At 34.9% G+C, this 16,935-nt stretch overlaps 2 long non-coding RNA genes and 1 pseudogene across 3 annotated transcripts; all 3 read right to left on the minus strand.

The window, feature by feature from the left end:
- Positions 1–2,290: 2,290 nt before the first annotated feature.
- On the minus strand, positions 2,291–3,552 carry LOC147494285 (uncharacterized). Its single transcript, XR_015199207.1, has 2 exons — positions 3,242–3,552; positions 2,291–3,030 (listed from the first exon to the last, which is right to left on the minus strand). It is a non-coding gene; the product is annotated as an uncharacterized LOC147494285 (long non-coding RNA).
- A 322-nt stretch (positions 3,553–3,874) lies between these two features.
- Positions 3,875–5,101, minus strand: LOC147494286 (uncharacterized). The gene is made up of 3 exons (XR_015198065.1): positions 5,029–5,101; positions 4,692–4,832; positions 3,875–4,002 (listed from the first exon to the last, which is right to left on the minus strand). It is a non-coding gene; the product is annotated as an uncharacterized LOC147494286 (long non-coding RNA).
- A 5,588-nt stretch (positions 5,102–10,689) lies between these two features.
- On the minus strand, positions 10,690–14,350 carry LOC147494287 (F-box protein At5g46170 pseudogene; annotated as a pseudogene). Its single transcript, XR_015199524.1, has 5 exons — positions 14,344–14,350; positions 11,719–12,559; positions 11,112–11,134; positions 10,946–11,022; positions 10,690–10,762 (listed from the first exon to the last, which is right to left on the minus strand). The product of XR_015199524.1 is annotated as an F-box protein At5g46170 pseudogene (transcript).
- Between the last annotated feature and the right edge of the window lie 2,585 nt (positions 14,351–16,935).

Raw genomic sequence — 16,935 nt, forward strand, 5'->3', positions numbered from 1 at the left:
CTTGTCAAAGCCAATCTGCGATTATTTCAAGGAAGAAAGAAAAGACATTGTCAAAAGCTCAAAGCCACGCTTCAAAGCTGCATACAAGGTAACCAATGGATTTTCAACAACTCCATGTTGCAGATCCTAGCACGAGTGGGTATTGATCCTGAAACCTTGCAACAGCCAAAGCCATTTATCGAAGATAGAAGAATTTGGATCTCATCTCCCACCGTTCAATTCACCATTAATTATACCTATGAGGATATCAGAGGTAAAGCACAAAAGACAGGATGGTCTAAATTTCTTTGGCACTCATTTGTCTCACCAAAAATAAAAGGAACCGGATGGAAAATATTTCATGGAGCAATGCACACCGATGATAGAGTTAGAGAGAAAATGAAGATCAAGCTCGCGATCAAGATGTGGAGTCTGTAAGTGCAATGAAGAAACAAAGCACACTTGCTTTTCCAATGCCCCATGGCTGTGAGAGCTTGGACCATGATAACAAATCTGTTTAGCTTAGCGTGGGTACCTCAGGCAACAAATGATATTCTTCAATGCAAGCATTTTAGTTCTCTCTTTGGATATGTGGAGAGCTGCGTGCATTACTTGCCGGTGAGTATTTGGAAGAACAGAAATAGAGTAATATTTGAGGAGAAAGCTCGAACTTCAAGTACATAAGCCAACAGATTCTGAAGAGAGATGGCGAGGAGCATGGGGAAATCAAAAGGGCACATGGCAAACAAAGATACAAGACTTGAGGTTACTTCACGACCTTCATCTAATGCATAAGGTACGAAAGGTACCGAGGATTTTTGAATGCTTTTGGCTTCGCTAACAACAAACACCCTCAAGATAAACACCGATGGCTGCTCACCGGGGAATCCAGTCGATCGAGGGGTGGGGCAATGTATTTCGAGATGATAAAGGCAAAGTGTTGGGTGTAGCTTTTGGAGGACCGGGTATAACGACAAATAATTTGGCAGAGGCAGCAAATCATGGAAGGGATCAAGAAAGCACTTTTTCGAGATGGGGTTTTAGGACATCTTTATGGGTGGAAACAGACTCTAAGGTTGTAAAAGCAGCTTTTTCATAAGAATACGGTTCAGAAATCGTCCATGAGGGATGCGTGGGAACAACTAAAGCGAAAGCTAGATGGATCAACATCACGCATACATGGAGAGAAACTAATTTTCATTGGCATGACAAAGATGTCTAAGTATGGTCGCGACACTTTCGATCACGAGCCAAAAATATGGTGGAATGGACGCCCGGACTTTCTAAGGGTGGAAGATCCATATACTACCTACTTTAAACTTTGTAACTTAATGTTATCTTCTTATTTTCCTCTTGTAACCAAAGTGTAGAGCTGTAACCTTATTTTATTCATTAATCAATCACCTTTAAGCAAAAAAAAAAGTTAGTTCAATGCATTTAATTTGTATCACAGTTTCCGATTTCTCGATAATTATTTTTTAAAGTTAGTTCAATGCATTTGCATCCAGTTTCCGATTTTTCGTTAACTATTCTTTGAAGTTAGTTCCATGTATTTGCACCCATTTTCCAATTTTCGATTAATTATTCTTTAAGGTCAGTTCAATGCATTTGCATCTAATTTCCGATTTTCCGTTAATTATTCTTAGAGGTTAGTTCAATGCATTTGCATCCAGTTTCTAATTTTCCATTAAATATTCTATGTGGTTAGTTCAATGCATTTGCATCTAGTTTCTGAATTCCCGTTAATTATTATTTGAAGTTCGTTCAATACATTTGCATCATTTTCCGATTTCCCGTTAATTATATTTTGAGGTTAGTTCAATGCAGTTGAATTCTAGTTTCTGACAGATTTCCGATTAATTATTACTTAAGCTTAGTTCAACGTTATCCCGTTAATTATTCTTTGAAGTTAGCTCAATGCAATTGCATTCAGTTTCTAATTTCCGGTTAATTATTTTTTTGAGATTAGTTTAATATAGTTGCATACAATTTCCGATTTTCTATTAATTATTCTCTGAGATTAGTTCAATACATTTGCATCTATTTTTCGATTTCTAACTAATTATTATTTGAGGTTAGTTCAGTTCAGTTACATATAATTTCTGATTCTATGTTAATTATAAAAAGGAATATAGCATTTATTTAAGTTTTCTATTCGTTAGTTGAGCAGTGGTTTCATATTAGACAAAATGTCTTCTGAATGGCAAAAGTACACTGCCAATCCATCACTCTGATATATGGTACTTAATAAACGAATTTGAACTGAATGCCATGACATATAACACAAAATTACTACTAATACCATTGAAAATCAAACAACAGTCCATATTAAAATTTTAGTGTTTACAGTAAAACATCCATGTGCAAACACACAGTTTCAATGAAAAGATCAACAATAACATTCTTCTTATTAAAACTTTACTTGTGTAAGAATAATAATAATGCATCATTGGCATAAATTGATCTCGTCTACTTCATTGCATGCACATGGTGTCCGTCCTTTGGTTGCCTTCAGATTCTTTAGAGTTATCACCGCCGACTCCAATATATGGCTTCACTGTAGTTTCTTTCACACCAAATTAAAGATTTTTAGTTTCCAGTGTATGATATTTGAGCACGCTTCGGTCCTTCTCACCCTAAGATCTTATGGGATTCAATGATTTGTAAGAGCCTGTACCGCCTAAAATCAGATTTCATCCATGTTTATCCATCATTCCTGCCAGTGGCAATTTCCATTGCTAAGACTAATGGACTACTTTCAGCGGCTTAGCTTCATAATCAGTGGCAATACCAAATCCGTATACACTCACTAAATTAGCTATAGGTGCTTTGATTAATATTGCTGGGATGGGTTCTGCCCTTTTGCCTCATATGTTGTCTCATCATGTGTTGCTTCGATTGTTGCCTCCATCTCCTCTAGAATCAGCCATGACTGCACTCACGTGTTATCCACTACTCATCGATCAGCTCCAGCTCTAGCTCCATGGGGAATATTATCTACCACTATCCCCAACCAATATATATCTTTGGAAAGGCTGCGAAGAATTGAGCCTGCATTATATTGGAGAAGCAGCTCATAGTATCAACTGTTTCGTTGATTGTTGGTATTGCACCTATTAATTGGCATAACCTGTCTTTCCACTTGTTTCAACCAAAGGCCAGAATAAAGAACAACAATGAAGTGGCAAAACATGACACAACAATGCTAGAGCACAATAAACCGGATATATTGGTTGAAGTCAGAGCTAATTAACTTTGTCACCTTTGTATTGTAGAATCGAGCTCCAATGACCGCTGTCAATTAGAAACTTAATTAGTTTCTATATAAAAATTGGTTTAGAATAATCATACATAAATTGAATAATTTTGCTATAAAAGGTTGCAGCTTAAATTTTTGCTATCAGCTGATTATCAAACTACTTCAAAAAGAAATGGCATAGTCCTCTTGAGAATACTTCGTGGAAAGAGTAAACTTGTTGTACAATGCTAACAATCGTATAGGCATAAGTCATGTTAACTCATGAGATCACACTTTTCACTTGTGTAGCAGTTCAAAGCCTCGTCACATAACAAATGAGAAGCTTAAAAGAACACAACGAAACGGGACTTATGCCGAGTGTATAGTAATCCCCACAAACCCAAAAAATAAATGTAGACTTGAAATTATAAAAATAAAAATTGGAAAAAAAGAAAGAAAGAAAAAGGATCTTACGCTTTTTAAATTTTAATTTCACGAACAGATGGACATTCAATAGTATGTCCTCCACTTTGTGCATCCTTAAGATAAAACATTATTCCCAAAAAGGAGTAATGGACATGGACTGTGGACAACAAAAGACAGTTTATTCACCTTGTCTTAATAAACAATATAATGTAAATGTATATAGACATTAAGACTGGACCTATAAAGTGATGTCTTTAACTGCCTTGTATGCCACATTGTCCATGAACAACCATAAGCTATCTATCGTCCAGTCCATGTATGATGGTGACTGCATCCTATGCAGTAGTTGCTACATCGTCCTTATTATCCATGAGGAAATTGATCAAAGGCAACAATTAATCACAATCAAAATCTAAAAATCTAAAAAAAAAATTGGTCGAAGATGGTGCTGGAGCTAAATAAAACTTAGAATCACAACTGACCCATGACCTATGAATGATTAACATTTAACAGCCAATAAGTAAGAAAATAATACATTTCTTCTACTTATTGAACAGAGTTTTGATGATTCAAGCGAGTAGAACTAACTTGTAGAATTGTAAACCCGTAGAATCATGCTCATTTAATCAATTCAGCATATCTCCTTAAAACCCTATAAGGCTAATCTTTTTCTTGAATAGAGGTCTCTCAATCAGGACTTGTTAGATTTGTGAGGTTGCAAAATATGCACCTTGAAGTAAGTCCAATGGCAAAAAAAGTTTAAGATTGAAAAAGAACGAAGCTATATATATGGTTCTCAATCACTCTGAGCAAAACTACATTCAAAGAGTTGAGCTTTGTCAGAAAGACGACAAAATCAGTTATTTATAACCATGACCAAGTTAGAATCAGAAAATCAAAGAGCTCAACAAAGAATAGTCAATCAAGATTACATTACAGTCGTTCGATCCCAAATAAAGACCTCAGTTACCAAGACTGAAACCAAGCAAGCCAAGTAATATTGACTCAGATGATTAATATGAATTCACTAAAAGAAGTTTATTCTAACCTTTGTAACTTGTAATTGTTCCTCAAGTTATTTGCATGTGGCTAAAGCATCCCGGTGGTTTTGTTTTTCTTTTTGAAGTTCAACATCTAAAGTCTCAACTTTTGCACGCAAATTGCTCACTTCACCACCCAACTCCTGTGCCTGTGTTTCGAGTTTATTATAAGATTCTGCCATATATTTCAGCTATGTTTCCGCCGTGCAGTTCGACTTATGAGAAGATACCGACTATCAAAACTTCTCAAATTTTTATAAAATGCCAAATACATACATTGCATTTGGTTGTTGAGAGAAAATCAATTAGCAAGAAATTATTAGTGCAAAAACCATAAAAGCTTACCAAAAGTCCATAACACATATGACCATTGCCATGATGTATGGATGCAGCGCAACAGATGAGATTGAAACTTATTTTAACACGAAAATAGCATTAGAGAAACCAAAACCCATAGCCAAACAGGGAGAAAAAATGAAACACAAAACACAAAAGTTTCAATAAACTACAGAATGACACGTATACCACGGTCAATAAGAACATTTATACCACGGTTCTTTCAAAAATCGTGGGAAATACTTATATACCACGGCGGAAACTTCTTTGGTCATTGGTTTACTAGTATATGCCACATTTACATGAAAACCGTGGGATAAGTTGGGCCATATACCATGGTTAGTTTTTTTTTTTTTTTTTTTTTTTTTTTTTTTTTTTTTTTTTTGAGAGTACTCCACATCCCCACTACCTTAAACAGATCAGTGGTATATAAATTTTCCACTTTCTACCGTGGTTTATGCCAAATAGTCAAATACAAGGAAAAAAAAATAGAAAAAAAAAATACACGTACAAAATTCACTCAAATTGGATTCCCGCTATTCTCTCCCCACAACTTCTACAGTTCTACGACTCTTAACCTTTTCAACTTTTTCCAACTTCTACCACTCTACCACTCTAACCCAAGGCACTCTTTTTAGCTTGTTCGTGTTTTAATTTGCTTCTCGGTTCGTGTATTAATTCGCTTCATCTAATTATCTAGGAAGGGTTTCTCGTTATGGTTTGAAATTCATGTATGGTTTGTTTTGATTATGATTATAATGTCTGTCTATATTATTTCTTCAAAATATATACAACATGATAATCAAAGTTAATCAAAATCTAACGTTTTCATATAGATTTTGATTTCTCGGTTCTATATTTTTTCTTCAAAACCATTTTCTTCAAAATCTTGAGGCATTTCTTTATTCCAAACCTTTGTCAGAACGTAGGGGAGGAAGAATGGCTACTGCAGTGAGGTTTGAAGTCATTACAGATGAATTACAGAAAATTTTAGATACAAACCTAGATGAAGCACCGAGTATTACAACGTCACTACACCATAACATGATTTTTGTGACATTGGATTTTTCTCATTAGTGATGCCAAATTGGCGTCAGGACTGTTGTGACGGCACGTTTGCGTCACAAAACTACTAAAACCGCCACTAATAATATGATCATTATTTTAATTAAATTTTGGTGATTTGTAAGAAATAATGTGACGGCAAGAGAGCGTCAAGATGTCTAGAATACCATAAATTACAAAAAAGGGACCGGTCTACCTCCACTAAACCAACTCTCATATAAATTACAACTCAAACACTTTTCTTCGATATAGTTCCCAACTTCCCATCTCTCTCGACTTCCTACCACTAAACCAGGTCTGCCTCCAAAAATTATACAGAAACCCTAGAATTGAAGGCTGAACAAACTATATAAACACGTGATTGAAGTAAGTCTCGAAAATTCCTTCTACTGGTACCGAAACCAAATACACTGAAGGCGATAGATTTGGAAAAACACTTATAAATGTTATAGATTTGATGGAGAGGTAGGCAAGACATGAAATTTGTGGTTAAATATGAATGTCGATTGTTTCAGCCGTCAAATTTGATGGAGAAGGTATGCAAGCCTTGAAATTGTTGTGATTAATCATGTTAGGGTTTTGAAATTTCCCCCTTTTCAAGCTCACTGTTGTTCGGATGCTGCAAGCACAAAACCAAGCGGCGAAAGATACATCTGGTATGACTTTTCACATTACTTCTTTTGTTTATGGAGAATGCATTTGTTTGGCTCATGTACTATATGAAGTACCTGTTTGTGGAGAACGCATTTGTTTTCCAGAACACCAAATTTTTGTGGTAATTTATATTTATTTATTACTAGATTTTATTTTATTATGTCATTGAACAGTAATCTCCATGCCCAATTATTGCACACTGAATTTCTATCATCAATCTCCCTGTTTGGTTGGCTGCATTCAGCTACAAATGCAGATATTAGTAGAGAATTTTAATCAGTGTTTGGTCCAAATTAGTGGTATTGATTTTATCACTTTTTCAGGTTCGTACTTACTCAGAATGGGTAATAGATGGGGATTATGATTGACCTCCTGCATGCTGCTTGTGTCGGGCCACGCTTGAAGATGGGAGTGACTCTCACACTACTTGATTGGGTTGCTTGCGTATGTTACTCATTCTCCATATATTTGTTGCTTGTTTAACTTGCAAGGTCGTTTAAGTTTTAACTCGTCTTTTCCCCTTTCTCCCGTTTCTTTCAGATGTCATACACACAAGTTGCTTGGTGTCCCATATTAAGAGTTATCCTCAGAACACTGCACCAGCAGGTTTTGTATGCCCTGCATGTTCTACCTCGATGAGATCCATATCCCTTTTGAAGAATCATGCATGGTTTGATCCTTGCTCAAGTTGACCTTGTCTTTTCCTTTATTATGAGTCTCTGGTATATTAGTACATATATTTGTTGTAATTGCGGAAGTTGTGAAGAACTAGCAGAGAGTAACTAGTAAAAGGTTTGTGCTAAGCACATTGTGGCATTTATTGTTTGTATATTTTCTCTTTTATCTAAAATGATCTTGATATCTTCCAGAGTGGCTAATTTCATTCATCTATAGGCCTCAAATAGTATACTAGGGTTTTTAGGCAAATTCATTTCACCTTGGAAATAGCATTAGCCATTTGGTAACAGGGTGATATGAGCTGGTACCAAAAAAATTATCTTGTAGTTACTGACCCACATTATTTTAAGTTGGACTACTAAGTACGTATGGTAATGTTGGTTTTATTGTCTGCCGAATCACAAGTAACTTGGGACACCAAGCAACTTTGTGATGAGCAATTTCTATTTTTTTTGTTTGACTCATGTAATATGAAGTCTGATATGTTCTTATTGCATTTTTTTTTTTACTCTAACAGTATATTCAAGTTTCTTTAAAGTTAAACCAAAATGGAAGTTTGATATACAAAATTGGTATTTGCAGAATATGGAAACTTGATTTCTCTATCATTTTTATTATTCCTTATTGTAATTAGTTTCACATTAGATGTACATTAGTTGATTAGGTTAATGCTTATGCAGCTGGAAGGAGAGACTACTTTTAAAGCTATTTGACTTACTGGTTTGGTGAGTACACCTATGTATGTGCATAGTCCATTTATGTACATGTGTGCAACTAAAGATATAACAAGGCTCAAAATCTAGTGAGGTTTCCCTTTGTCTTGGATTTTCTAGTTTCGCTTGATAATTTTAGTACCTCTGTTCAAGTTTGTTTTTCTGTTCAACGTTACATACTTATTTTGTTTTCAGGCTTTTGAATGGGTCACTATAATTTGATGCACCCATTCCAGCCCTACACTCTCCACACAATAGGATCTTATTGTATACTTTGAGGATAATTGGCCTTGCATTTAATTTGGATTTTTTTTTGCTCAGTTAAACAACTTTGCGATCAATATACAGCTAATTTGGAATTACATGGGGCCATTTCTTGGTCTTGATAGTATATCCATATACTACGCTTTGGCTCTTGTTAACTTAAGCAAAAAATGGTAAGTACTGCAAACATAACTATTGAGTAGAAATTTTGTTTAAGATTGCGCCAATTTTGGTTTTGAGAATGCACTCTTATTCTAGGAAAGAATGCACTCGAAGTTCTACTGCGGCTGCAACAATTTTTATGGGCTTAACTTTTTACACATTGGATACAACATAAGTCTAATTGCTTCAAAAAATTACTCAAGGTAAGTATGTGCTTATGACATGTTCTTGTGTAGTAATTTTTCTTAAAGTAGTTACACTAGCTTCACTTCTGTAAAAGGAATTGAATTGAATATATGTGGCCAAGCTCTACAGAAGATGAGGTGGAAATTCTTCATGGAAGGTGCACTAGACACACTATGCTGTGAAGCCTATGGGACGCAGCACTACCGAAAGCTTGGGAATTATACGTACAACGCTGCTATCTGTCTTGTATTGCTTTGTGTCCCTTTGTCTCTTAGTTGGGTCAATATGGCGAATGGTTTGATTGTTCTAAGTGATACACGTAAACCCTTTTTCATATCTCAGTATAATTGAGGTTATACATCTTTTAAATATAGTAATCTATACAATTGTTAATTGTGATAAATTATTAAAGGGTTGGTTTATATATTTCATTTTGTTAAAGTTATGATGCATGTTAAGGTAGAATTCTATTTTTTTTATTAAATGTATTATAGTTTTTATTGATGGATATCCCTATACTTTAGATCCTCAGACTCAAAGTTTTGTTTATCCTAATAAACTTCTGATCAAGCAAGCATTTATGCCCTAATTCTTCACTAATTTAGGTGATTGGTAGTATATTAAGCTTGAGTAAATATCCAATATTATATAAGCATGCATATGGGTTCTCTTATTCGCATATGACCTTCATATTCGTCTTAGCTTATGATTTCTAGATTACGGTTTTGAATTGGAATAAGATGCTTCTATGTTAATACTTGTCTTATGATTTGATCGGTTTTCTAATCATTATGTAAAGTAATCATGTCGTGGGTACTAGTATGTGTTACACATTCGTGTAAGCATGTAAGCTTCGACAAATAGCTTAATCATATTGCACATCCATGTTGAGTGTGTGCGCGCTAAGTTGATTTGTTTTGATTTGGAAGTCATTAGATTGAATGTTGGTAGTATTAGATGCATGCTTGAGAAGTTTAGTTAGTCTTTTGGGCTAATAAATTAGACATTTTCTTTTAGTACTATGCTTTATAATTGAAAATTGTGTATATTGACTAGTCAATATCTTGTTTTAGTGGTTCCTTAGCTTGTATTGACTAAGGTCTAGTTGAAATGATTTTTTTTTTCTTTTTATGAAGGAGACATACCCGTAATATGAACTTGACGGTGTTCAACTCGATATTATTCAGTTCATCCGGGAAAATGGAGTGTTTCAGCCGGAAGCGAATGAGGATGAGTTTTAGCTATGTTCGGACCCCTCCAGTTTAATTTATGAGTCTTACTTTTTTAATTTATGAAAAGAAATTTGAAGTTTGTTTTCTTAGTGCACTCAAAAAATTAATGGAAGTTTTTTTATTTTTTTATTATTATCTTTTTTTGCAATGTTTGATAGTTTATTGTACATTTTGGAATTTGTTGGGAAGATGAAAATATTGTACGTAGGCAGGCTGTGTAAATTTTGTTATGCAGGTTCGGTTTTTAAGTGGAAGACTGTTACTAGCATTATTATTAAATAAATAAAATATATATATACCACGGTTTGGCATAAACCGTAGTATTTAGTATAACTATATACCACGGTATTATAACACATACACTAATATAAACCACGGTTTCAATAGCTTATATGCCACGGTTCTGTTGACAACTGTGGTATATAATGGGCATACAAACCACGGTTCTTTGAAAAACCGTAGTATCCGTTAAACATATATACCACAGTTTTGTTATTATTATATACCACACCACCTATTGTCACGGTTGCATAACAGTGGTAAATATATTTATACTACACTTAAAAACAGTGGTATAAGTGTCATTCTGTAGTAGTTGTAATTATGTAGGTAATCAACTGATTATTGATCTAAAATGATCAACTGATTAAAAAAATAGTTCAATAGAAAATAAATGTAAGGAAAAAAGAGGAATCAAAATGACTTGTACACGTACTAACATGTTATTGGAAGTGCAGTCATGAATCAATAGCTCATAGTTCATATGTCAAACCAAACCAACTGCTTTACCTTCACTTTAAAACATGATGAAATTACCATACGGTATATTAAAATCTGATTTCAATAGAAATTATGAAGTGTTTAACAAAGCCCACTCTGGAGCATACGTTTCTTCAACAACAACAATTTAGAGTATTAATATGACGTTCTTTATAATAAAAGGAGTGAACAACAATTTAAAGTGTTACTCACCTAAGTGCAACAGCCATGCCGAAAGTTAAGGCTGTAACAACAATCCTAACAAGTAGAATCCTTGATTTGCAGTTATTCTATAATCAAATAACTCAATTCATTAAGTTAATATAACAAATCTTATTTTTTTGGGTAGCATGTTGTTTTCATGAAAAATCGAGCTTACCCAATGAGAGCAAGGCAGAAGAACTGAATGAGAAAATAGACAGACATTCCTAGAAGAAGAAAAACTCATTAGTATCAGAATGCATATCATTAGATTTAAAATCATTGAAATCCAAAATGGGTAAAGGTTCAATAAAAATAAACCCAATCCAATAAATTAAGTGGAAAGAATTTGGAGAAATTGATTAAGAGTTTAAGACATACCTGGTTGCGAGTTCTTAATTTTGTTGGATATCCAAAGTGTAGATTAGAGAAAATGTACACCTTGGAGAGGAGGGCTCAATTCTTAATTTGGTATTGTAATGTTTATGTTTTTTTTACTCGTGCAAAATCCGGATAAAAAACTGCATCAGGGGTGTTAATTTTTGGTCTTAGAGTTTTAGCTGTGCTTTTCTACGTGAATTTAGAGGTGGAGAAAGAAGGTTTTGGGGGACTCGTGGGGTTTAGAATCTTATTTGTAGGGTACTCAACGTATAATTCCTTTGTTCTCTCCTTATTTGATATGGTCTCTGTACTAGCATCTAAGATTACACTACAGTTCATACCACATAACTACAAACTGGCCAGTAATATTTTTTTTAACATAATTAGGAAACAATATAATTTACCTTGGCTAGAATGCCTCTCAGAATGAATTCATCTCAAGACAATAGGTTGGTCTTTTCACCGCAGTACCATAAGGCTCCTCAAATGTAGTAGATGGCGATAACGACTTCACCCTCAGTTCCTCCAGCTAATCTTTATTCATACAAAGCATCCCTTGCCCATCCGTCAGACATCGCTTAAAACCAAACTGTTTAAAGCGTCGATGCTCAAAGAATTATAGGCTGTAGCAAATAATGCCTAGCCGAAGCAACAATCAAAGAGCTAATAGTCCAAACCACTCGCAATTTCAAACCCCCATGTGTATAAAACGATTAAGGAATACTCCCATTATCATCTGAACTATTACCAACAGCCCCAGTAACATTATTCTCCTTAGGAATAACTGACGACACGCCTAAAATGAAACAGTTATCAAGCGATGAACCAAAATCAGCTCACCATTTCAATAAAATAGCATCCCTTATGTCCCTATCCCCAATTCCCCACTGGGTAGCTCAATTTGAAGACTACGAATCTCGTTAAAATTCTTCAACACCTGTGTGAGCGAATGATGAATCACACCACTTGATGATGATCCAATCCCATCATCCGACGTGGAAGCAGTAGTCAAATTTATAAACCCATCACTCGATCTTTTCGACGAACCAAGAAATTGTCCAATAGATTGTAGTGGCTTAACAATCCCACCGTAAACGAATCTAACAAAACTCGAGAACACCCCTCGAACTAAAGTTGAGGTTGAAGAAAGAGAAGCTATGAAAGTTTTTGAGTTTATGTTAAGGTAATGAGGAGAAAATCGGTCATGGAAGTACTTTTTTTTTTCTCCTGATTTGAAGTCTCTCACTTATCAATAACTTCGAAGCTTTTTCTATTTTTTTAACGAATTTATAAGTCAAATTTGGAGAACTCCCGTCCAGTACTTTAGCACTTTAGTACATTATACTTAAGTAGTGTAGATCAAATGTCAATACCTTGTAGATATACATTAAAGATATAAAAACCAATAATTTACCTAAGATATACCTCAGTACATTATGCACATATCAAAAAGAAAATTCTCTAATTTACTTCATAAGTACTTGAGTGAAACTGTATTTTTGTTTTCCTTTCTCTTAAAATGTAAGGACAATAAAACTTTAAATGACATCGTACCCCTAAATGACACCCCTTATACATATGCTTTCACTGAATCATGCATGCGCACATCCCTTCGTGGATGATCAAATAATGGGACTATCTAAAGTGATAGCCGGATACCCAGTTATAGACCTGACATGGGCTTCCAATTGACAATTTTGATATAGAATCCTAAATAGATATAGATGCCAATCCAAATCCTAACATATTGCTATGCCATCACTTATGCAACATCTTTTGATAGGAAATGTGCATTAATTATAAGGCATACCTCGATTGACATTCAAAATGAAAAAGTTAGCATATGCCATATGGTGTCGCCACACCTAGCATATGATTTTAGCCTAGAAAGAATACCATAAATGACTCCTTCGTCATAGAACTGTGATCCACGTTCATGGATTGAATAAAATTTATGAGATCCCCTTCAAATAACCGTTATATGGTACCCTCTGCAATAGTTCCTTGCATCAATAAACAAATATCTCATACTACCTTACAAACCACACCCCCCAAGGCCACAATAACACCTCAAAGCAACTTGGACCATCTCAAACATTCCCTCAAAGATAAAACCACAATACAATACCTTCATTTTGTCTTCAAGCTTTTAAGAACCCTATTGAGTTATTGCACGCCATGCTTGCATGGAAGAATCATCTGATCCCATCCAAAAGATTTAGTTAGCTCTTCTGTCGCAACACTATTCTCGGCACATGCTTATTATGTGCGGCCTGGGCTCGATGGAGGGCATTATTATAACAAAAAAGCTAACATTTGTCTTAGAGAAAAAAGAAATGAAACTGTTAAAAAAAAAAAACTTCGCCATAAGTTACCTCTATAATAGAACACGAACTGGCCGAAAGCAACATGGTTGTAACAGTGGGATTTTCGTGCTCGGTAGCATGTACCGACAAAGAAGTGTCTCCCATGTTAAGGAAATGTGTGCTACAAATGCCATTTCAAGATCCCCCGCAGGGTCATCTTGCTGTAGGAGTTCATCATTGTCTTGAGCTGGTTCTCCACGCTTTTAAAAGAAAGGCTACGTAGTGTAGATGCCGCTTCTTCGATGCGGTCGTGGTGATGGAGTCGAAGATAATCGAGAACCCGCAAACAGTTACAAAAGAAAAGTGAATAGTGAAGGTTGGCTATCAAAGAGTTCAAGTTGGGTTGCTAGAATACCGTTCCCAACATCGGAACCGACAAAAGACCGGCAACTATTCGATTCAATCAAGTAAAGGAATCGGGCATAGTATGAAACACAAAAGCGTGAGGCAAAATTGACGATCTGTCATCCGTGCCACCACCGTGGTTGATATCATACATAACAGTGATTAGCACACAGTCTAAGTTCAAAAGATATTTTTTTTTTCTATCTTCAATACTTGATGAAGTAAAGCACCATCGAAAATCCATTAATTAAGTAATCGAGAACCCTTTTGGTAACATCGAACCAGTTTTGCACGGTGGTCACAGCACACAATACTTACCCGCCATGTGCTATTGAAAATGAACCAATCCATTTTGCTTAGCTTTTTATTGATTCTTCTGCTCGATTGGCTTCTTGTGGTAGCAAGTGAGGGACCACTTCACGATACAAAAATAGTTTGGATATCCAATACAACCACGGGGTATTTGATTGATGGAGCAAAATTCACTGTTTGAATATGAAGAAGAAAACAATTGATGAGATAGATAATAAAATATATAGAATTGACGAAGAGTCTTTGGAGAAGATAAAAAGAACGAAAATTCTTCTGTTTTCTCTGCTGTTGTTGAGGTTAGGCTGGTGTTGTTGAGGAGAACAAACGATCCAAATGAGATTGATCTTGGAAGAAGAGAAGAATAAAAGAGAGGGTTTGAAGAGATGAATTTTTTTTTGGAGAATGCTTTCATCACTCTATCATTCTTTTTGACCTCGTTTAATTTTGGAAGAAGAGTTGAATAAGAGAGAGGGTTTGAAGAGACGAATTTTTTTTGGAGAGTTCGGAGTGTTTTGTAGAATTGAAAAAAAAAAGTATGGAAAGAGGTTTTTATCTATTTTGGGTGACGAACAATTGAAATTGCCAAAAAAGGACGTAGAATTCTTTTTTTTATGAAAAATTTGATGTGTCAGTCTCAAAGAAAAAAGGGAGGCTGACGTGGGTCACTGGGAGCATTCTCAACTACTCAGTATTAATGGTCTTTGATAAGATATAAGATAAGACTAGCTTGTAGGCCCGTGTATACGCACCAGCTCTTTTGAAAACATTTAGATTTTTTTTCTAACCCATTGATTATCGTTTTAGTCGATAACCCGTTTGAATTTTTTAACAAATTGTTTTAAATGAAATTTTAATTAAGTTTTAAACCCGTTTTTCAATTGGAAAATAGATTTTGTTTTAATAGGAGAAGGATTCCCGCTTTAATTAGAAGTGTTAGAATTTATTTTAATAGGATAAGAATTCTCGTTATAATAGAAGAGGAATTCCTATTTTTCAAATAGGAGAGAAATTCTCGTTTTAATAGGAGATGACGTGGAATTTTAATAGAGCTCGAAAAATACCCCTTGTGGGAGATTTAATAGGGAGATTTAATATATATATATATATATATATATATATATATATATATATATATATATATATATATATATATATATATATATCTCGGTTAGGCTAGAGTGCCACTCTTATCTCATACTCTTCCTGGTCCGTCAGATTTCAGGATGAAATCATCAGATCTAATTCTGATAAAAATGCAAAATTTTGAAATGTCTGAAACTAAAAAACGAAAAAACGCGAAATTTTTTATCATTTCTCATGGTCTTCTTCTTTTCCACTCCAGAAGCTTAGACCAAAATGCGAAATCAACTTGTTCAACTCTCACTACCACCGAACTAGTTTCTTCTTCATCTCCAATTGTTAAAAAAGTATTCAAGGTCAATTTTATTTAAATCTCTGTTTGTTCTGTTTTTCAATTTTCAGTTCAGATCTAATTTCAACCAATCGTTTGTTATTTACAGGTAATTAGAAGGTGTTCATATCTACACTTGGAGAGCTGTTTATACTTACTCTCATCATTGTAATAAATCTAACTTTCTCTTATTAATGTTGCTGAATTGCTTCAATGTATAATGTGGGTGTCATTTGAAATTCTAGTTTATGGTGTTTTTGTCGGTGGATTTTTGGAATTTTTTGTTTTCATTGTTCATGTAGTACAAGTCATCCAGCATTTTATAGAGTAGTTCTTTCCCAGGACTAATGCTTTTCCAATTTGCAGCTTCTTCTTGATCGATTTTTAGCTTGTAGACCGATGGGTATGGCGAAGAGTTGTCGAATGGTGCTTATTGCATTGTATCCAATTGTTCAAGAAAGTTTTAAGTTGTATGGAGATATATGTGAAGTGTTGTCAGTGTTACTTGATAAATTTTTCAATATGGAGTATGTGGAATGTGTGAAAGTTTTTAAAGCTTATGCTAGTGTTGCTAAACAGATTGATGAGCTTGTTGGGTTTTATAATTGGTGTAAAGATACTGGTGTTGCTAGATCTTCAGAGTATCCTGAAGTGCAAAGGATTACTGATAAGTTGTTGGAAACTCTCGAAGGATTACTGATGAGCTTGTTCGGTGAACTCTGTCAGAGTTTTAACTAGCATTTTCAGTGAACTCTGTCAGAGTTTTAACTAGCATTTTCAGTGAACTCTGTCAGAGTTTTAACTAGCATTTTCAGTGAACTCTGTCGGACTTTGTAGGGATTGTTTTTTGTAAATTATATGTGGGTAGAGTATGGTCTTGAGTCTTGACTCTGATGTTGCTGCTATGATTATGCTCGTAGTTTGTAACCAACACCAGTCGCAGCTTGTTTGGAACTTTGGATTAGCCACTACTCCTAAAGGAGGTAAATGAGGTTCAAGCCTCCTTGGGAACCGAGGTCATTAGGAATTGCTTTCTGGGACAAAATAGTGATTTTGTATGCCCAATTACATTACTGACGGTCCCTTGTTATCCCAAGTAAATTCCCAACATCCAACTTCCCAAGCACCCGGATGTCTTTAAGCACCAGCAACATACAAGATGAAGAGTAAAGAGTTCGTCAAAAGAT

Source organism: Coptis chinensis, chromosome 6, assembly GCF_015680905.1.
Source record: "Coptis chinensis isolate HL-2020 chromosome 6, ASM1568090v1, whole genome shotgun sequence".
Taxonomy (NCBI): Eukaryota; Viridiplantae; Streptophyta; class Magnoliopsida; order Ranunculales; family Ranunculaceae; genus Coptis; species Coptis chinensis.